Here is a 19,662-nt window from a genome sequence, read left to right on the forward strand (position 1 = left end):
TGCCTGGACTCAAAAGCCCCGCTGGGGCTTTCCCTTTCGCCAAAGCCTCCTACCACAATTGAAAGCTGCTCGCATCTGCTGCAACGTGCTCCGGCCGGCTTCAGCTCTGTTGCTGCCTTCTTCCGGTTCCGCCCCCTTCCTGGTCATCCCCGGCCTCTCTTTTATGCTGGCCCCCGGAGTACCGGCCCCTCCCTTTCCCACACATCTTGGGCCTGTGAGCACATGACTCGCGGGTTCCCGCTTGGGTGGGGAGCCCCGGAGCCTGCAGGCTCCTTCTCTCCCTCACACTTCCCTCTACTCTGGCTGGTCCCACAGCAGAGGCCCACTGTTGTAGGCCTGGCCTCTGGGCCCCAGCCCTGGTTTTGCCCCTCTCAGGTGCTGGGTCCCTGGCCCCCACTGCTGCCTTGCTCCAGGCTCAAGACAATCATGCACCCCTAGAACAGGACCTTCAAGTTACCTCCTTAGTCCCAAACCTAAGCCACAAGAACAACTTAAATTAAAGGACTTCAGCCTCCTGTTAGACACCCAAATCCTTGCTGGGTTTAATATAAAATAAAGGCCACTTGCCTGCAAAACAAGTATCTCTCTTTATTTCTGCCCAGGGTAGCTATTTCTTGTTCTCAGGCCTGCAGAACTGCTTTCTTCCAGCCCCACTGTAGATTCAAGGGTCCCACTGTGCTGCTGCCCCAAGCACTACACTCCATGACTCTCAGGGCTGGCCTTCTTGACTGGCTCAATCCCAGGGTTTATGTAGGTTTGGCCAGAGCCCTCTTCTGGTCATGTGATGCCCCCCCAGTCAGCTGACCTGACTACAGGGCTGTCCTTCAACCCCCGCTCTGCTGGCTGCCTGTGCTATAAAGACTCTGCCCCTTACAGGGGCTGCACTGCTCTCTAGTTACAGAGCTAGGGTTCCCTGTCACAGGCTGGTACCACAGTAGGTCAGAATGGAGCTTGAACATGGTTCTGTTGATCTGAATGGTTATGGTGTGGGGTTTGTATTGTAAGCAAAGGAATTCCTGCTCCAGATCCAAGGTGTGCATCCTGGTCAGTGGTATCAGAGCAGATAACAGTTATGTAGATGATGGATTGGATGGTGCAGTTAGGATGGAAGCTGGTGGTGTGTCTCATCACGGCAATCTCTCACAGTCCAGAATGATTGACCCATGATTGTTTTATCTGTGAGTCTGAAGATGGCTGACAAGGCTAATCCAGGATTGACAGACTCTGTTGCAACTTGGGCATGTGTTTCCATGTGGAGTGGGTAGCTCTGGATTCTTGATTCTGTCCATGATGCTGTTTCTGCTGCTCCCACTTTTCTGTCTCCTGTTGGCATCATAAGGTTTCAAAGTACTGAGATTCTTGCAGTAGACTCTTCCTCCATCTTAGGCAGTCCTGGGTGTTAGTCTCCTATGAGTTGATATTGACGTTTCATTTTTCAAGTCAGCCTTGAGGATGTCCTTAAAGTGGATTCTCTGCCCTCCTCTTGAGTGTATGCCTTGACTGAGCTGGAGGAATAAAACTTGCTTTAGGAATCTGGAGTCAGACATCTGTATCATGTAGCTGGTCCAGCACAGTTGATGCTGGATGATTACCACCTCAGTGCCCATGGTATTTGCTTGCAAGAGGATGCTAATGTCAGTGTGTCTGTCTACCCACTGGATTTGAAGGATCTTTCACCAGAAGAATTGATGGTACTTCTCCAGGGACTTGAGGTGTCTCCTGTATATTGTCCATGTCTCAGTTGTTTACAATAAGGTGGGGATCATGACTGCTTGATAAACCATGAGCTTGGTTTTGGATCTGATGTTGTGATACTCATTTTCCTCAGGTGTCTGAAAGATGCACTCTTCAGGCAATGTTGGATTTCACTGATGTCAGCCTTCTGTGAGAGACTGTTTCCAAGGTACAAGAATACTCAGTGTTCTTCAGAGTCTTACTGTGAATCTGAATTACTAGCACTAGCAACTGCTTATTAAGAACTTGTTGACGGAGGACCTTCATCTTCTGAATGTTAAGCATCAGTCCCATTTTCTTGTATGCCTTGGTAAAAACATTGATGATTGCCTGAAGGTCTGCTTCTGAGTAAGCACACACTCCAGCACCATTAGCATACTGGAACTCAGTGATTGAGGTCTGGGTGGTCTTGGTTTTGGCTTGGAGTCAGCTGAGATTAAACAGTTTATCATCCATTTGGTAGTTTAGTTCCATTCCAACTAGAAGCTTGTTGGTGCTCAGATGTAGCATCATTGTAAGGAATATTGAGAAGAGTGTTGGAGCGCTGATGCGGCCTTGCTTAATTTTGACGTTAACAGTGGTCCTCAAAAGGATCTGTGATAGATCTTCTATTGAGGACCACTGCTTGCATGCCATCATGAAACAGGCAAAGAATGGTGAGGAATTTTGATGGGCATCCATACTTCAGAAGGTTCCTCCATAGGTCTTCTTGGCTGACAGTGTCAAAGGCTTTCACGAGGTCAAAGGAGGTGTGTGGTGGTGTGTCTAGTGAAAAGAGGTTAAAATTATAGTTACCTTTGAAGCAAGGAGGGTGGTAACTGAGCACTATACAGAACCCTACGTGGCAACATCTATAGCAGAGGGCAAGTTTATTGTTTGCCACAAATTCATCTTCATATGATCCTTTATAGTTTGACAGGAAACTTCCATGTTCCCATTATTTGCTGATGCCCTCCTGTTTCCCTGAGGATCCAATGAAAGTAGAACTAGGCCAAAGGTGCAAATCTGGATGCATATCCAAATTCAAAATTCAAGTGTTCAGCTCCAAAGCCTAAATCTAGTCCCATGCCTAGATGAAACATTTTTACCAATCTCCATTGAGGTACATCTCATATAGTAATAAACACAGAGAAGTACCCCATCAGAGGTTATCTAGTTCAATCCCTTTCCAGGGGCAGGATCATCCCTACCCAAACCATTCTATACAAACATAATCTAAACTCTACATAAATCCACCCTCAACCCTGACCCAACATAGACTTAACACCCTAATCTGCCACAGGTAAAGCAGGGGAGCCATGGTAGACAATGTCCTGCTTCTATAAAATGTTGTCAAAATATGCTCAAGAGGTCCTGGGTAGAGGTCCAAGCACCCATCTACGGAGAAAGGCAAAACCCCCCACAGTCCATACGAATCTGACCAGGGGGTAAAGTTCCTTCTTGACCTCAGATATGATGATTGGTCTGACCCTGAGTGAAGGGGCAAGACCCTGTAGCTCAGAACCTACAGTTTATCTCCTAGCAGGAGATTCAGCACACGCAACTTGAAGTCCCCAGACAAAGCTGTAGCCAACACCCAATGCCTCTGGGGAGGCTTAAAAACACCCTGACACATATAGCATAAAATAGGGAGGGTGGCGGAAAGTAGGGCAGGAGCGACCAGCAAAGCCCAGAAGCATGGGAAATACCCATGGTGGAAAATAGGCATAGCCAGGACTAGATCATCCCCATGTCTGTCCAAAGTCTTCTTGAATATTTCCAGTGATGGAGAGTCCACAGCTTCTCTAGGCAGTCTATTTCACTGCCTCACTATTTTCACAGTAAAGAAGTTCTTCTGGATATCCAATCTAAATGTACTGTGCTGCAACTTTTCTGCAACTAAATTTACTTTGCTGCTGCTCCCTTTTCCTCATGCCTGCAGATGTCCTCTTCTCTGCCTCTTCCTCATCAGTTCCATTGCATAGTGCTTGAAAGCAGTTGCAGACTTCAATTTACTCCTCTTCAGTTCAGGGAGCCCTCCTTCTTTCAGTAGTCATATGCTGCTACTTCTCATTGCCCTTTGGCTCCTCCAGTACCAAGCTCTCATAACTCTTGTCCAAGTAATCTTCTTGGTTCCAGATATAACGCAGCATAGATTCCTGCACATCCAACCTGTGAATCTTGTCCTGCAGGGCAGACATCAGCCCACGTGCAGGATCCTCTAGGATGAACATGATCATGACATATCCCATGCAGGTCACAACAGCTGACCCAGACTCCATGTATGCCTCCCTTGCTCCTTGGAGCACACCTATGCTGTATAGATGACAAGAACCTGCACAACAAATGCCTCCACCAGGGTCCTTGCCCACACTCCCACCCACACACATTTGCATGCACAGAGTGTCTTGCTCCTTGGCTCCCTCCTGGGTGAATTCCCTGGGCAAACTCCTTTCCTATTTGCTGCCCTCTGTTTGTTGCTTCCACAGTTTGCTAGGGGTTGTCTTTTTATAAGGCTACCTATCCTAGCCCAACCCATCAGTTACTTAAACCAGCCCCACATAGAACCAGCCCTGTCACTCAGTCACTACAGAAGGGGGAAGAAAAGAAAACAACAAAAAACAGAGGGAGAAGGGAGGAAGGGACACAAAACAGTAGGTTCCCTTCCCCCCAATTCTTCATTTTTTGCTTTTTAGGATTTTCTCTAAGGGACCATTTTGTGCTGTAACTTGGTAAGTGTTCATGCTGAGTAGGAGTTTTTGACTTGTATTTAGGAATTATCGAGGCACTTTTAATTTTTGGTATGTTGTTATGCATTTTTTATGAGAACATAGGGATTCGCAAGAACAGACTTTCTCATGGAAATTTTATTTCCACTGTTTATCTCAGAGACAGAGAGAAAGAGGAGATATTTATTTAGTTCAAAAATAAAAAATAGAAATGATTTCTGAGTTTGCCTAAGCCTCAAAAAGGACATGATTAGCAGTTTTGGACAATGGTTTTGCCAGTTACTTTATACAAATCTGCCTACTTCATCCCTCAATGAATGATATTTCCATTTTAACTGTGAAATGTGCTGTATCTAGCCTGTTAGTACAACTGAATCAGGGGGAACACAGTTCTGACTGAGTTTCATTTTGATTTTCTTAAGCTCACTTGAACTTGAACTGCAGAAAAAAATATACATAAATCTCTGTGAAGCAAACAAATACTGTTTCTCTAGAACAAGTCTATATGCAAAAAACCCCTCATGGTTTATGTAATGCCCCAAGGATACACTATAAAATGGCAAGAACAAACAGAAAAGTATGAGCAAGCCAACAGTTTGTGGCTGAGGCAGAGCCTTGAGAGCTTTTGCTAAACAAGAGCAAGAGATTGCCTAAATACTTTTGAACTTATTAATAATATTATTACAATATTATTCTCTTTCAACTCTCCCCATCAACCCTTTGGCAATGCAGCTAAGCCAGGAGAATAGAATCCCGCACTGTGCCTTCTGAAGTTCATTATTGTTACTCCCAGAGTCAATCAGTAGAGAACAACATAAAGAACAACTTTAGGGACTAAGACTTCTCTGGGATTATAACAGAGAGGATGTGTCTACCCATGCAAATGCACCAGGGTGGGTTTATTCTAGTGTAATTTACTCTAGAGTAAACCCACCCCAAGCAGGCATGGACATGTGCCGGGAAATGGGAGTAGATTTGCTGCTCATGGCAGCAGTCTACTTCTGCCCCCCCGGCCCTGCAGCAGCCAGTGGGAGCTCTAGGCTTCCCCTGGGTGCTAGTTCTTGGGCTGGCAGGCAGCAAGAGGCCAGGAGACAGTTGTCTTCTGGCAAGGGTTGGGAGATTGACCCCTGCCCTTGGGAGCTGCCAGGGCTGGCACCACCACTGGAGTCCAATCAGGAACAATATCTCTGCTGCTGGGGCAGGGGGAGCTCCCAGCCCCTGCTCCATGATTACAGAGTGGGGGCTAGAAGGTATAAGAATCTCCCAGCCCCCATGATTGCGGAGGGGGGCTTGGGACATAAGAATTGCAATTGTGAAGCAGGGGCTGGCAACTCCCTGCTACCGGGGCAGGGGGACATTGGCCTCACCTGGGCTCTGGTGGCAGAGACTGCCCTGGCAGCAGATAGCTCCTGGGGGCAGAGAGCAATCTCTTGCCCCTGCTGCCTGGCTGACTGGGAGCACATTTTCTCCTGGTTGGCTGTCTACACGTGTTGTACTGTGCAATAAATACTTTCAAGTAAATTTGCTACTTGTATTTGCAGGTAGCAAATTTACTTACAATTAGAGCAAATTACTGCATGGTATGCATCTGCACATATAGATGGTAACACTTACTGCCAGTAATTTGCTTTAATCTTAAGTAAAGCATCTCACGTAGATGTGCCCAGAACCTAAGATCTCATTTTGCTGATTTTGAATGTGTATTTTTATTTATGTGTGGATGTAGATCTCTCTAAAGCTGTCATGGCTAATGCTTTAAACCAGCGATTCTTTGACTTGGTTTTTCAGCAAAGAACTTGGTAAGAGACAGATGCTCTTCTGGAATCCCCTCCTTTTCCAAAACAATACTCCTACTCTAATTCTCAAAATACTTTATTCTGAAAATGTCCAGGAAGTGGTCTGTATATCAGACTTGAAGAACCTACCAACTTCACTTGGACAACACAATGGAATGCATGTGGCAGGTTATAGCATAAGCAAGTAGTAAACACACTTTTTATCATGGGAATAAATGAAATGATACTACTTTGAATTAATTTGTCAACTCATGCCTTAAAAATTATACAAATCCTACTGCCAACTCCCAAACCTGCAGAGAGAGAAATATTTTCAAACTGTTTGATGTGCCTCAAATATCTCAATCTTCTCCAAAATATGTGGCCTGCTACAAAGGAAGGTAATCCCAAAGGAAGGTAATCCCAATGAGGATCAAAGGGAGCAGGAGAGCACACAAGCCTCCATGGCTCACCAAAAGCATCCGGGAATGTCTCCTTGCTAAAAAGGAGGCTTACACCCAATGGAAAGAAGAGGTCATCACCAGGGAGGACTATTCTGTAGTTGCTCGGGGATGTAGGGGGGTAGTTAAGAAGGCCAAGGCAGAGATGGAACTGGGACTAGCTTCCCAGATTAAGGACAACAAGAAGTCCTTTTTTAAATAAATAGGGGGTAAAAAGAAGGTCCCGGGTAATGTGAGGCCCTTGCAGAATGCGTTGGGAAACTTGGTCGTCACACCAGATGGCAAAGCTAACATGTTTAACGATTTCTTTGCCTCTGTCTTCCTAAGTAAGGACCGGAACAGCCACCTCCCTGCTGGGCCCCCCTTGGGCCCCAGGGGAGGCACACCTGGGCCACGGGTTAGCGAGGATTTAGTTAGGGAGCTTCTGGAGGGGTTGGACGTATTCAAGTCAGCTGGCCCGGATGATCTCCACCCTAGAGTTCTAAAGGAACTGGCTGAGGTCATTGCAAGTCCCCTGGCACGGCTTTACGAGCACTCATGGTACTCTGGTGAGGTACCGGAGGACTGGAAGAGGGCCAACGTGGTTCCCATTTTCAAGAAAGGCAGGAAGGATGACCCGGGAAACTATAGGTCGGTTAGTCTTACCTCGATCCTAGGCAAGCTGTTTGAGAAAATTATGCTGGCACACATCCAGGAGGGGCCAGCAGGGGACTGCATGCTTGGGGCAACCAACACGGGTTCATCAGTGGCAGGTCCTGTCAGACCAACCTGGTGGCCTTTTACGATTAGATCACCAGATCATTAGACGCAGGAGTAGCAGTGGATATAGTCTTCCTGGACTTCTGGAAGGCTTTTGACACTGTCTCTCACCCTGTTCTCATTAAGAAACTGGGGGGCTGTGGTGTAGACACCCACACAGTCAAATGGGTCGCCAACTGGCTGGTGGGCTGCACCCAGAGGGTGGTAGTGGATGGGTCCTTCTCAGCCTGGAAGGACGTGGGCAATGGGGTTCTGCAGGGCTCAGTCCTCGGGCCTGCACTGTTCAACATTTTCATCAGTGATTTGGACGAGGGGGTAAAAAGCACCCTGTTCAAATTTCCTGATGACACTAAGATGTGGGGGGACGTGGGCACACTAGAAGGATGCAACAGGCTACAATCAGACCTAGACAGGTTACAAGGGTGGGCGGACGAGAATAGGATGGGTTTCAACACAGACAAGTGCAAGGTGATGCACCTGGGGAGGAACAACCGGCACCATACCTACAGGTTAGGGAACTCCCCTCTTGTCAGCACGGAGGCGAAAAAGGATCTGGGGGTCATCATTGACTCCAAGATGAACATGGGCCGGCAGTGTGGAGGGGCAGTCAGGAAGGCCAACCGCACCTTGGCATGCATCCGCAGATGCATCTCGAGCAGGTCCAAAGAGGTGATCCTCCCCCTCTACACGGCAGTGGTCAGGCCACAGCTGGAGTACTGCGTCCAGTTCTGGGCACCACAGTTCAAGAGGGATGTGGACAGCATGGAGAGGGTCCAGAGGAGGGCCACTCGCATGATCAGGGGACAGCAGGGCAGGCCCTATGAGGAGAGGCTACGGGACCTGAACCTGTTCAGCCTCCAAAAGAGAAGGCTGAGGGGGGATCTGGTGGCCTGTTATAAACTAGTCAGGGGGGATCAGTAGGCATTGGGGGAGTCATTGTTCCCCTGAGTACCGCCAGGAGTGACCAGGAATAATGGTCACAAGCTGGCAGAGGATAGGTTTAGGTTAGATATCAGGAGGTGTTACTTCACGGTCAGGGCGGCTAGGGTCTGGAACCAACTTCCAAGAGAAGTGGTGCAGGCTCCTACCCTGGTGGTGTTTAAGAGTAGGTTAGATGAACATCTTGCTGGAGTCATTTGACCCCAGTACTTTTTCCTGCCATGGCAGGGGGTTGGACTAGATGATCTGCTCACGTCCCTTCCGACCCTAGAAACTATGAAACTATGAAATAATGGAAAAATTAGATGTTTCAGTAGTTTCACACTCTTTAGCAACAGAAATTGTTCTCCGTTCCTGCATAATACACACAGGGCACTTATACACGTACCTTTTTGTGTTGCAATGTGCTGGAGATCTGCCGCTTCAGAGCAGATGTGATTAATTGAGTCTGCTGCACACGCGAGCTGATGTGCAGTGTGCTGCCTCTGAGGTGCTTTAGTTTAAAAGTGCACCGCCACCATTTTCTTTATGCTGACATGCATTTTGCCACTTATACAACTGCACACATTGCGGTGCCGGGTGCTTTTCAAAGCACCCGGCACTGCGCTGCTTGCACATATAAAAAAGCCCGTAGGGTCTAGTATACACAGGAGCTGAAATATAAATATCAAGTATGCCTTTTTTTTAGGAAATAGAGGCCTAGGGCACAAAGGGGTGTTCCAGTGTGGAGCTAGCTGCCAGGCAGCCCCCACAGTGAAGAATCCTTGTGCCCCAACCAGCCCTGTCAGCATCTAGATGTGCATTGCTGTGCACTAAAGAATGCCACCATAGGGTAGTACTTGTATCTAGTCACAAGCACCAAGTTATGGAGGAGTTAATTAGTTTACTGAAGCCTAATAGGACTGCAAGTGTAGTCAGCTCTGTAATAAACAACTCATGTAGACATGGCCACTGTCATGTAGGTTGCTAGCTTTTCAATTAGGTCCCGAATCAAAGCCTATTTAAGTCATTTGGAGCTTTTTCCCTATAGACATGGCACTGGGTTTCGTACAATATCCATGATAAAATAGGATGTGTTATTAGTGATCTAATATGAGTCCAAGTTTTAGCTAAAGACCCAGGGTCAATTTATTCCTGGTATGTTACACCAGGCTATGAACATGAACCTCAGAAGCCAGAAATCTGTTTTGTTCCTAGGCCTTGTCATATTTCAATTCAGGTTTACAATGCCCTAATTAGAATCTGTTTCAGTGAGAGGGGTTACTGGTCGGGGCACTGGGTTATCCTGGGATCTCTTCATTAATGTTATGGGATTATTAACTTCTGATCAGCCTGACATTAAAGAGAATGTCAGAAGGGGTCTTCTCTTTAATGTCTGATGTAAAGAACAGCAGGGTTGAGATTTCTTTCATTTATGCTAGTAGCAATGAAGTAATCCAGTTTCTGAAGTCAACCAAATAACAAGTCTAAATCAGAGGAAAGTGAAGCTCAGCATTTTTAACATGTAACAGAACTGCTTTGTCACAGTAGAATATAAATCCATATTTAAGGGAAGAGTTGGATCCATGGCTATCTGAAGCAAAGGTGAAAATGCTAGTAATTAGGTTGTGGTGACACACAGAGGGAGCTCATAATACATGTACTAATGCAGATTTTTCAACTAATGCACCACAGTCATGAACAGGATATTAGAATTAATAATTTTATATTAGACTTAGAATAGTTGTCAATGTTAAATGCTAGTAATCACCAGGAAACACTGTACCATGCTGGAATGATTTAAAACTGAAGGGACAGTTGAAAAAGTTTTAGGGACAAAGATATTCTGCAAGTGTGTATGTGCATTGATGCCTGTATTTGCTGTTAATAGTGCTCTGAACTAAGATTTCTGTGATTGTTTCCTAAAATTGATCCTCATTTTTAAACAGTAAACTTATTTCAAACTTTTAAAAATAAATCTTGTTTTTTAAAACTGTTTGTCTTTATTGTTCATTACGTTCTAAGTACATAAAGAAGACCATTGGCTATTAGGGGCATCACTTTGATTCATGTTTTGTCATGTAGCATGCAGATCTCTCTCCTCTCTCTCAAAGGTGTCATCCAGCATGTAATTAAACTCATTTGAAAATTCTGATTGCTTTTAAACTATTTGCAATCATTTGGCCATTTTGTGGGAGTTTGGGATGCCAGGGGTGGCCATGACACCCCCTGGTGGCTTTGCAACCATGCCCACTCTGCCCTTAGGGTACGTTCCTGTCTCATCTGCCATGGCTTGATGGAATACATAAATAGGGAGGCTGCCCAAGGGCCTTTGCATGGCCCCAATTTTCCTGAATCCCTGTTAAGGTTCCCTGGCACCCCACTAGTCTTTACTGGTCCTCAGGCCCCCCTCGCTGGGCCTCGCTCCATAACTGTGCCGCTCAGGGCACCTTAAGCCTTATGGGTTAATTGTGTGGCTCCAAATCCTTCCCTACACCGTGCCCAATGCCTCGCTGGTGTTATGGTAACATTGTTCCCTCTGTTGGGGCCACAGCTTCCTCAGCATCTGCCCCTTTAGTCTCACTAGGCCTTCTAGCCTAGGCCGACTGTGTCAGACCTGGCTTCAAGGCACTAGCTTCACTTGATCACCCTCAGTCACTGGATGCCTGGCCCCTGCTTGCTGGGCCCTGGGCCCCTGTGGGGCTGTGCTTCTCGTTGTGCTCCTTCACTCTGCCCCTTTCTGGGCTCAGTAATAGCACAGGCCTTTAGCCTGCCTCCAGCATGGCTCAAGGCAGTTGCATGCCTCACAGGCACTAATGGAAACTCCAATACTGCCCTTTGTCCCAACCCAAACCGCAGGTTAAACAGTAATCTAAGCCATAAGCCCCTGGGCTGTAACAGAGACACATACAGGAGAAGGAAACCTCTGTCCCTTTAAGAAAGCAAACCTTCCTTATCTCCCAGCAGGTATTCCTTCCAGCTTGGAGCTATACCCTATATACTCACCCCCGCTTGGGCTTTTGGACCCTCTGGTCCTGGCTCAGCCCTTCCCTGGGCACATGGACCACTGGTAGGCCCCTTAAACCCTCTAGGGGCTAATGTAAAACAAAAGTCACTTGTCTGCAAACCAGTCTTTCTCTGCCCAGGGAACTTGCCTCTGTTTCCAGGCCTGCAGAGTTGTTTCACTCCATCCAAATCTGTCTAGGAGCTCTGCTGCCCGGCACCTAGGAGTTCCTCACTTTGTAGTTGCTGGCATAGACTGCAGGAGAAAATATTATATGGGGGGACTAGCCCCCGTCCCTCCCTCCTGCAGGGCTGTTGCAGGGCTGGCGTGTGCTGGTGCGGTATGTGGCGGCAGCAGAGGAGTGCGTGCTGGGGGCACCGGGCACAGTGCTGGGGTGCTGTGGGTGGTGGCGCCGTGGGACAGCAGTGACATGGTGCTGCTGCTGTTGCTGGCCGCTGCAAAAGTAGTTTGGGAGGGCTAGGCCCCATTAGCCCTGGCCTTCCACCACCTGTTGTTGCTGGGATAGAAATTACCTGACCCATGCAGGCTCTGAGCTTATATAGCCCTCTTCTGGTCGGATGAGTCCCTCATTAACTCTCCCCCTGACATCTGCAAGCAACCTCTCAGGCTCTTTGTTCTCTTAAACAACATCCTAGTGCCCTGCCACACAGAGTTGATCATTCGGGAGCAGCAGGGAGCTGCATCGAAAGCAGGGCCGTGGGGGGTACGGGGTTGTAGGTCAGGACTGAGGGGCACTGGCAGGAATGAGGGGGGGTTGGAGGGCTGAGGGTTAGGAGTGAGAGGTATTAGCAGGGATGGGGAGGGCTGTGGGTTGGGTGTGAGAGGCACCAGCAAGGTTGGGGACTGTGGCTTGGGAGTGAGTGGCAGGGACAGGGCACAGGCATATCATCTCTCTCCTAAAACCATACACCTCCTTTTTTCCCCACCCCCCTCTCCACAGGTGTCCTTTTTTTCGAAACTAGAAATATGGTAAGCCTACACAGTGTTGATTTTTCTTTACCTTTTACCTGTTCCCTCCCTTTAACCCATTGACTTGTGACCCTAACCTCTACGATTTTCTATGTGAAAGTGGGGACTTTCTCTTGCTTCTTGTGCCAGTTTCTGGGCCTGCAGGATTGGCACAGATGTATGTATTATGAAAAATTCTGTGTTTTGTAAAACTGTTACCTTCCACACGTAATTCAAAACCAAGCTGAGATTTATGCTCAGAATAGCTAACACTGTTGAACAAATACATGCTTATCCCATGTTTGGTATGGAAAAAGAGATTAGTTTTGACATGTATGTTGATAAGTTCAGTTATTAACCAGTGCTTGCCTCTGATTTGAAGGTTTTCCACGGAACAAGCCAGAATAATAACTTTTGCATAGCCATCTATTCTTAAACCCATGTGTGCTTCCATAAATATCTCTCTTCTTTCACACCAGAACAGAGGCAACATTTAGAACTTGATATAAACCCCAGGGATTCCTAATGAAATTATATCCTGCCTAAGATAAACCACTGCTTCAGACTAAAAAGGAAAGGTGATTAACCCCACCCCCCAGCCAAACTAGCAATGGCATTGCTGTACAGAACTCACCTTATCTTACAAAGTCAGGAATTTCTAGCTATAATTTTATTTTCATAAATAAACACTTCCTGAGCAGGCCTGTGCAGTGAATTGAGTCCTGCAGATCTGGGTTAATTGCCCAACTAGTAATTCTTTCCTTAGTTACATTGCCATACATGTTTTAATCAAACACCACATGAGAATGAAGTTGAGGGAAGTTTCTATCACCATCCAAATGTTGTCACTTGTGTTGGTTTCCTGTAGAACTAATTAGTGGAAAATAAAGTGTTAGACTGGCATGTATTTGGCAGTATCTGGGAACAAACTGGCTTGGAGAGTTCCTCCATGATATAAACCCCCTTCAGTATTAGAGATGACCACTTCCCAGTTTGCCTGCTGCCAGTGCCCTGACCCCTTTTCCAGAACTGGACTTTTATGTCACCTAACTAGTCTAAGTAAAAATAAATGAAGTAAATGTAAATCATTAAAAAATAGCTGTAATTTTTGTGGACACAAAATTTTAAATTCAGGATCACCAAAATTCATCAAAAGAGTTAATTTATAACTTCATTAAGTAATATTTTACTTGTGTTAATCTGCTTTTGAGAACTGCAGCTTCATAAAATGATCGTTATCATGCCTAGTTTAATGATTCTGACATAGTCTGGGATTTTGTTGTTTTTTTGTGAAGTACAAATTCATCATTCCTGTACCAAGTAATCCTCTGTGGGTCTGCAGAAAAGCTTAATTTTATCTTCTATCTTTTAAATGTTACTGGACCCTTCCAGAGTATTTCCACCTGGCAGTGAAGTGCTGCTATTACACTGCCATTCAGAACTGAAGAATCAATCTCTACCACCTGGCAGAGGTTGTCATTTAGTCATACACAGGGGAAAAATCAATTTAGTTTCCTTGTTTCAGGTCATATCTAACATAAAAGATCAAAGCTCCTTTAGACTGGCTTGGCTTTGATATCTGTTTCTCATTTCACGTCAGACAAAAAATGTGTAGTATGCACCAAGCAATGTAGAATTCTAAGCTGTCAAAAACACAATTTTACAGGAAAATTGTGCACCAATAAATAAATAAATAAAAATCTTACTTTTCTAATTTATTAAGGCAGTACAGATTATTTTCAGCTTTTTATGGAGAAATTTGTTATTGGTTTAATAATAACAAATTGGTTGGCTTTCAATACCATACTGTTTGACTTTAATTACTATGGTATAGTTTTGTCAACCTAAGAAGGGGCAATTATTCAATTGTTATTTATGAGCTTTCTCATCTCCAATTAACTCAAGTTACAATAGACACAGAAAGAATCTGTTAGGTTAACAGAATGCTATAACTCTACTAATATTCTTGATTATTTATCAAGTCATATATATTGATAAATTATTGGAACCATTCCAAAAATAAAAGATCACAAGTGTGAAATTTAATAGGTGTTTTATTTTTAATAAAGTATTTGCGTACATTTTAACAAATACATTATTGAAGTTTTTATTTGAAAATTAATTTTTTCATTTACTACAAGAGCTTTTAGTAAATGTTTTACTTGGAAAAGAATGTTTTTAGTAGATAAAAAATACATGTCATTATTGTTAATAGTTTCAATGATTTTTTTTTTATTCTAAAGATGTTGTTCAGCTCCATAAACTCTATACATTGTATTGAGATGTCATACAGAGTGGTAGCCAAGAATCTGGAAGAGGGGAAAATGATTTCATTTTTACAATTCACTTTTTCTTTCATTAAAACTATTTGGACCATTATGTTAACTGACATTAGTGATTTGCTGAACCAGTCTGAGATGAGTAAATTCAATTGCTTTCTGTTGTGTGCGCCATCTGATGTCTAGATACTAGACTGAACTTGAAATGAAGTGATTCAGGATTGGTTCAATTTTTTCTGATGTGCTTCCAGTCTGAATGTAATCCCTCTGTCAACAATTAGCAGCACTATTACAATCCAAATCATTAAAGTGGGTATTAGTTACCCATAAAAATAGTCCCAAAGAGTACCAGGTATTAGAAAATGTTCATAATTGGCCTATTCCCTTGAAGAAGTGCTGATCAAGCTATTAAGGGCTCCACAATTTTGCTCTAAGCTTCAAACTTAAGCCTGAAGCCAAGCTTACTCCCATTTTAATACCGGCAGTCCTCAACTTAAGATGTTTTGAGTTACAGTGAATGGCACTTACAACGTTTATAAATTGACACTGTTTCAACTTTCTGATGTCAGTTTTGACTTTACGACACTTGCTCAAACACCACGCCATGCCAGTGAACAAGTTCGCTGCATGTCCCATCCCCCTGGAGAACATTTGTCCAAACTTCCTTGGACGCTTTCTTTAAGAAAGCAGGCAAGACTGCAGAAAACCTGCAGCCAGGACTCCTGAGAAGACTCCAGCCAAGAACCCTTCAAAAAGTCCAGCAAGTCACCTCAAAAAAGTCCTTCCAAATCAGTATGGTTGCTATTTTCAATATAAATACATTAATGTAGCTATATTACTCATGTATAATTGATGGAGTACAAAATTCTGGGTTATTTTTGGTGAAAATAGGGTATCAGACCTTGGTTCAGGAACCAATCCCCCATTTATAACATTGTTCCTATGGGAAAATTGGTTCTGAGTTACGACGTTTTGACTCAAGATGCAGTTTTCAGGAACCAATTGTGTCGTAAGTCTGAAGACTGCCTGTACACACCTCTGCATGCCCAATATCACAAGAATAGCAATGTGCTTAATTTTTTCTTTGTTTGTTTTAGATGATTGGTAGAAAGGTTTTATTTGTATAAAGAAAGTGAAGCTTGTAAACGTGGCCTATGTTTGGTTTTTTTTTACTGAAGTACTGAATCAAGAAGGAAACAAAGTGAAACTTTTAAAATGATATGATGATAGCCTAACATTCATTGCAGCACTAGGAGGATGTGGAAAAACAGTCAGGTGCCCATGAATCATGGCATGTGAACTTCAGCACACATACCATTTTAAGTAGCTTTGCTGGGATTCATGTATAAAATTCCTTAGTGATAAGCACTACTTGCTCTAGCAGGCAATTGTGCCTATAAACATTGTTGTCATGACAGTAAGTAACATGCAATACAGACCACAGAAGCAGAAGAAATATCAGTAAAGAGTGCTTTACCTTTCAATGATACAAATGGACTTGGGGAGTGAGGACCACAGCAGTACTTTCCAATGCCAAGGACACAGGAAAGCAAATTACTTCACAGTACAGCACAGTGCTCTTATTTTTCTTCCTTGTGTGTTCTCTGTTCTGCAGAGAGAATACACAATATTCCCAGTCTAATGAACAATTGCTTTTGGTTTGTCTCTGGATGGATGCAGAATGACTGGAAAAAGGGCTGGCTCAAGGGAGTCTGATTTAAGAAACCTGGCCAGGATCCAGGTGGGGCAGGATTCAAAATGGTTCTGTAGCTGTCTAAATAGGACACAGTCCAAAGAATGATTCAAATTGGCCTTCTACCAGCAGCCACAAAACTCATTTGGTACCTCCATTTCAGACAGCAATGTTCTTATAATGGCTACCCCAGGGCTTATGAACATGCTCAGAGTCTTTCATATTGAGTGCTTAGGCACAGAAGGGCCATATCCATGCCTAAACTTTTTTATATTTCAGATTTATTCCTGGAAAGCACTTAAGCTCTACTGAGGTCCCTGGAGAGCTTTAGGCCAGTAGATTGGGGAGGGGGGTAGGAGGGGGAGGGAGACATGCTAATTTATGTTGCGAGGAATGAAATAAAGGCAAGGATAATGGTGGTTCTTATCTCTTGCCCAATGGCCTAGTGATTACAGCACTTGCTCAGAAAACAGGAGACCTGATTTTCTGGACCTTCTTGTCCTAGGATAATTATTAACCCACGTATTCCACTTCCTATGAGAATGGCCCAGGTTGTAGGTTAAGGAGACACTTTCCATCCTTCCTGTTAAAACTGACCGGTATAGTCAGGAGGTCACAGCCTTTCCTTGGGGGTGGGAGGGTGGGGGGCAGTCCTTGGCTTCACTGGGTGGGGAGTGTCATAGATTCATAGATTCATAGATGCTAGGGTCGGAAGGGACCTCAACAGATCATCAAGTCTGACCCCCTGCCTAAGCAGGAAAGAGTGCTGGGGTCAGATGACCCCAGCCAGGTACCTATCCAGCTTTCTCTTAAAGACCCCCAGGGTAGGGGAGAGCACCACCTCCTTTGGAAGCCCATTCCAAATACTGGCCGTACTTACTGTAAAGAAGTTTTTCCTGATATGTTGCCTAAATCTGCTGTCTCTCAGTTTGTGACCATTGTTCCTTGTTACCCCAAGAAGCACCCTGGTGAACAGAGCATCTCCAATCCCTTGCTGTGACCCCCACAAGATCACCTCTCAGCCTTCTCAGCCTTCTGTCCTGTGTATCAGACTCTGCTGCCAGGCTTATTTTTGTTTTTTAACAATGATTGTGAAGAGTATCATGAATAAATAGTCCTGACAGCAGAGAACAGGACCCAGGACTCCTGCCTTCCTGGGGAATGCCACATGTAGTAGGCTACAGAGGCAGGCTCCCTCTTGCTTGCCCAGCATTGTTGAGCCACTTTACATCAGGCATTTGTGTACTGAAGAAACAGAGATACAGGTACACAGGATGCTTTCCACCCAGTCTAGGCACCTACTGAACTACTTTGAATGTGGCCTTAGGTACCTAAGTTTTAAGCATGCCAAAACCTAAGCCAGAGACTGTAAGATAGATACCATATGGATTTGCTAGCCTGTATTTTTAGCTTGAAGTATGAGATCTGGGGTATAGTGATAAAAATCAATATCCTGCCACAAAACATGAGTTCATTGTTGTCAACTCCTGCAATTATTTTAAAAGTAATGGCATTTTGATTTAGCTTAAAGTTAGACTAACCGTGATAAAATATCCTCCAGTCAACTAGCAAATGTGTGCCCTACCTGTCTTAAAATATTTCCTTTTTCTGGCTGCATTCTCTACTTGCTTGTCACTAGGGTTTCTTCTTTTCCTTAGAACTGATTCAGCTACAGAATTTCTATGTTAAAATAAATTTCAAGATTTTGAGGTTTCATTGACAAAAAATAGAAATGAAGAAATCTTTGTGAAACAAAACATTCAAAAATATTATTTTTGGTCTTATGGAAACAGTTTCAAATATAAGATTTTCATTATATTGCATAGTTACGGACCTACTGAACTTGCAATTTTGCGATTTTCATAGAAACTGTGATTTCGGGTAGGTTTCCCAAAAAAGCATGGGATCCATGCTTTTGGCAGGCTCCCAGAAAAAAAACAAACCCTGAAAATAAAATGCTTACACCCTCTGGGGAGCCAGCAGTCCTTGAGGCTGCTGTGGCCTGGCTGTGCAGTCCACTGGGGTTGGGGGAGAGGGGGGAGAATGCAAGAGATGGGCTACCAGCATGATAATATGGCTGCCACCTCTGCCCCTTGCCACTGATTGCCTGTGAGGTCTGTCCATCATATAGCTCTGCCCCTTGCCACTACTCTCTGCCCACAAAAATGGCTGCCTGCCCATGATCTGCCCATGAAATCAGCCAGCAGTTGCCTCAACTTTGGTAGATCCCTATGTATAGCATAGTATAGTAGAATATTATATCTGAAACTCTTTGAAGACTAGATAGACTAGACTGTAAGAAATGATAACGGTGAAATGTTTGAACTTATAGAAATACAATATTTTATTTATTTACTTACTTATTGACCTTTCTGGCACAAATTTTTTCAATCATTTCCCATAAAAAACAACAATATTTATTGGTTCCTGTGAAATGTTTTCATTTGATAGAAGCAGCATTTTCTGTTGCCTTGTTACTGGGTACTGTTACTACCCACTTCAAAATTCAGCTATTCCTTTACCTGTGGAATACAAGAGAACGCAGCACAGCCTGGATTCAGAGATGACCAAGCTTAAGAAAGAGCTGAAGGCTGAGTAGTGCAATACCAGCCCAGGGAGCCAGCAGCAAGGGAGCTGTCTGCCAAAGCAAACTGGGAGGTGAAGTTTAGGGGCCATAGGAGCTAGACCCAGAAACATGTTGCTGGAGAAAAGGCAGCTGCCTGAAGGCAGGAGAACAGTGAGAAGGAATTAATACTGAGATTGCTACTTGCATGTTTTTAAGAAGTGTCTCCAGAGCTGAGTTGGAAGCTGTTGGATTTGTCTGTGCTTTGACTATGTACACCATTTATTATTGTAAGACATCATAAAGGACTCCTCTGTTTCTCATAATGCACAAACCATTTTGAGACCCTACCAAGGCCTGGAACTTGAAGGGCCTAGTGATTGGAGAGCTGATAGAGCTTGCCTTGCAGGCCATGACATAAAGCTTGCACCCAGACCTCAGAGGCAGCTGATATTTCACACTTCCAGGGACACTAATCAGTGGAGTAGGTTAGGACTGTTGTGAGTGTGGAAAACCTGATATAACTGTAGGCTGCCCCCAGTTTCCTTTTCGAACCCTGTATTGTGAAGTTTGTGGTCATATATATCTGTAACAGAATCTTTTATTGTACCTATTTGACATTGAATGGGTGCTTTAGAAACTAAGTTCTTATTTTTTAAATATGGTTTTAAGAACTCACATTTGTAAAGAAGGAAGATCTTGAAAAATTTAAAGTGGATGTAACTGATACAGCACAGCTTACTTGAAGTTGTCATCTGATGTCGTTCTTGGTACATATACCCTGGGATAACAGCACATG

At 44.3% G+C, this 19,662-nt stretch overlaps 1 long non-coding RNA gene across 1 annotated transcript in view; it reads right to left on the bottom strand.

Moving 5' to 3' along the window:
- Positions 1 to 16,220, bottom strand: part of LOC149871919 (uncharacterized) — a 71,606-nt gene extending 55,386 nt beyond the window's left edge. The window contains exon 1 of the long non-coding RNA XR_016440562.1: positions 16,085 to 16,220. This is a non-coding gene — a long non-coding RNA (uncharacterized LOC149871919). The remainder of the gene's footprint in view (positions 1 to 16,084) is intronic.
- Between the last annotated feature and the right edge of the window lie 3,442 nt (positions 16,221 to 19,662).

The sequence above is a fragment of the Crocodylus siamensis genome, chromosome 2 (genome assembly GCF_052110815.1).
Source record: "Crocodylus siamensis isolate JL-2025a chromosome 2, ASM5211081v1, whole genome shotgun sequence".
NCBI classification, from domain to species: Eukaryota; Metazoa; Chordata; order Crocodylia; family Crocodylidae; genus Crocodylus; species Crocodylus siamensis.